The sequence below is a fragment of the Boleophthalmus pectinirostris genome, unplaced genomic scaffold, assembly GCF_026225935.1.
Source record: "Boleophthalmus pectinirostris isolate CB_2022bp ecotype Guang Dong unplaced genomic scaffold, ASM2622593v1 HiC_scaffold_3, whole genome shotgun sequence".
NCBI classification, from domain to species: domain Eukaryota; kingdom Metazoa; phylum Chordata; class Actinopteri; order Gobiiformes; family Gobiidae; genus Boleophthalmus; species Boleophthalmus pectinirostris.
In genome coordinates this window covers 4,181,158-4,185,158 of record NW_026571299.1, presented here as the reverse complement: position 1 = coordinate 4,185,158, position 4,001 = coordinate 4,181,158, and positions in this window count along the sequence as shown.

The window sequence follows — 4,001 nt, the reverse complement described above, 5'->3', positions numbered from 1 at the left end:
GCTTCAACTACTACTACTACACTACTACTGCTGCTTCAACTACTACTACTACTTTTACTGCTGCTTCAACTACTACTACTACTTTTACTGCTGCTTCAACTACTACTACTGCTTCAACTACTACTACTACTTCTTACTACTAACTACTACTACTACTACTACTACTAACTACTACTGCTTCAACTACTACTACTGCTTCAACTACTACTGCTTCAACTACTACTGCTTCAACTACTACTACTACTGCTTCAACTACTACTACTACTACTGCTTCAACTACTACTACTGCTTCAACTACTACTACTACTACTACTACTGCTTCAACTTCAACTACTACTACTGCTTCAACTACTACTACTACTACTACTGCTTCAACTACTACTACTGCTTCAACTACTACTACTACTGCTTCAACTGCTTCAACTACTACTACTAACTACTACTGCTTCAACTACTACTACTACTACTACTACTGCTTCAACTACTACTACTGCTTCAACTACTACTACTGGTTCAACTACTACTACTGCTTCAACTACTACTACTACTACTGCTTCAACTACTACTACTACTACTGCTTCAACTACTACTACTACTACTGCTTCAACTACTACTACTGCTTCAACTACTACTACTGCTTCAACTACTACTACTGCTTCAACTACTACTACTACTACTGCTTCAACTACTACTACTGCTTCAACTACTACTACTGCTTCAACTACTACTACTGCTTCAACTACTACTACTGCTTCAATTACTACTACTACTACTACTACTACTGCTTCAACTACTACTACTACTACTTACTACTACTACTGCTTCAACTACTACTACTACTACTGCTTCAACTACTACTACTACTACTTAACTACTAACTACTACTACTGCTTCAACTACTACTGAACTACTACTACTGCTTCAACTACTACTACTACTACTACTTCACTGCTTCAACTACTACTGCTTCAACTACTACTACTACTGCTACTACTGCTTCAACTACTACTACTACTACTGCTTCAACTACTACTACTACTACTGCTTCAACTACTACTACTGCTTCAACTACTACTACTGCTTCAACTACTACTACTGCTTCAACTACTACTACTACTACTACTACTACTACTGCTTCAACTACTACTACTGCTTCAACTACTACTACTACTACTGCTTCAACTACTACTACTACTGCTTCAACTACTACTACTACTTCAACTACTACTACTGCTTCAACTACTACTACTGCTTCAACTACTACTACTACTACTGCTTCAACTACTACTACTACTGCTTCACTACTACTACTGCTTCAACTACTACTACTGCTTCAACTACTACTACTGCTTCAACTACTACTACTGCTTCAACTACTACTACTACTGCTTCAACTACTACTACTGCTTCAACTACTACTACTGCTTCAACTACTACTACTGCTTCAACTACTACTACTACTACTGCTTCAACTACTACTACTACTACTGCTTCAACTACTACTACTGCTCAACTACTACTACTGCTTCAACTACTACTACTGCTTCAACTACTACTACTGCTTCAACTACTACTGCTTCAACTACTACTAACTACTGCTTCAACTACTACTACTACTACTACTACTACTACTGCTTCAACTACTACTACTGCTTCAACTACTACTACTGCTTCAACTACTACTACTACTACTGCTAACTACTACTACTACTACTGCTTCAACTACTACTACTGCTTCAACTACTACTACTACTGCTTCAACTACTACTACTACTACTACTGCTTCAACTACTACTACTACTACTACTACTACTACTGCTTCAACTACTACTACTACTGCTTCAACTACTACTGCTTCAACTACTACTACTGCTTCAACTACTACTACTGCTTCAACTACTACTACTGCTTCAACTACTACTAATACTACTGCTTCAACTACTACTACTGCTTCAACTACTACTACTGCTTCAACTGCTTCAACTACTACTGCTTCAACTACTACTACTGCTTCAACTACTACTACTGCTTCAACTACTACTACTACTACTGCTTCAACTACTACTACTACTGCTTCAACTACTACTACTGCTACTGCTTCAACTACTACTACTGCTTCAACTACTACTACTACTACTGCTTCAACTACTACTACTGGTTCAACTACTACTGCTTCAAACTACTACTACTGCTTCAACTACTACTACTGCTTCAACTACTACTACTGCTTCAACTACTACTAATACTACTGCTTCAACTACTACTACTGCTTCAACTACTACTACTACTGCTTCAACTACTAACTACTACTACTGCTTCAACTACTACTACTGTTTCAACTACTACTACTGCTTCAACTACTACTACTGCTTCAACTACTACTACTGCTTTCACTTCAACCAACTTTAACTTGTCCTGATTCTACTACTGCTGTTACTTCAGTCAGTACTACTGCTACTGCCACAGCTACCAATACTACTATTAATACAACAAGCACTACTACTACTACTACTACTACTACTGCTACTACTTTTACTTCTACTACTACTTCGACTACTATTTCTACTTGTACTTCTTTAATAAATAAATACATGTCCCTTTAATAAATATAAATACTAATACTTCTATTACTACCACAGCTACTCTTGCTACTTCTACTACAATTAATACAACAAGCGCTAGTACTACTACTGCTTTTAGTTTAACCAACTTAAATTTAGTAGAGGAGCCACTTTTGTCCCATTACTACTACTACTACTACTACTACTACTACTACTACTACTACTAACATAGTACTACTACTACTACTTATTAATACTATACTAACTGCTACTACTACTATTAATACAACAAGCAATAGTACTACTACTATTACTTTAACCAACTTAAACTTTGTCCCAATACTACTACTGCTGTTACTTCAATCAGTAGTACTGCTACTACTACTACTACTACTACTACTACTACTACTACTACTACAACTACACTATTACTACTACTACTACTACCACTACTACTACTGCAATTAATACAACAAGCACTAATACTACTACTGTTACTTTAACCAACTTAAACTTTGTCCCAATAATACTACTGCTGTTACTTCAATCAGTACTACTGCTACTACCACAACTGCCACTACTATTAATACAACAAGCACTACTACTACTACTACTACTACTACTACTACTACTACTGCTGCTGCTGCTTCTGCTACTGCTTCTATTTCAATCACTACTGCTATTACTACCACAACTACCACAGCTACCATTACCACTACTACTACTACTACTACTACTACTACTACTACTACTACTACTACTACTACTACAATTAATACAACAAGCACTAGTACTACTACTGCTTTTAGTTTAACCAACTTACATTTAGTAGAGGAGCCACTTTTGTCCCAATACTACTACTACTACTGCTACTACTACTATTAATACAACAAGCAATAGTACTACTACTATTACTTTAACCAACTTAAACTTTGTCCCGATACTACTAATGCTGTTACTTCAATCAGTAGTACTACTGCTACTACTACTACTACTACTACTACTACAACTACAACTATTACTACTACTACTACTACTACCACTACTACCACTACTACTACTGCAATTAATACAACAAGCACTAATACTACTACTGTTACTTTAACCAACTTAAACTTTGTCCCGATACTACTGCTGCTGTTACTTTAATCGGTACTACTGCTACGACTACAACTATCACAACTACCACTACTATTAATACAACAAACACTACTACTACTACTACTGTTTCTACTACTTCAATCACTACTACTGCTATTACCACAACTACCACTACTACTACTACTACTACTACTACTACTACCCTGTAAACATCCAAACAGAAATGAAAATCCTCCAATTTCCGAATCGCGGCGAGAACATTTGAGGCGTGATCAGGAGACAAACTGAAATCAAGGTCTGTGTCGACGTTCTTTTGATAAACAACATCAGGTTTAATAT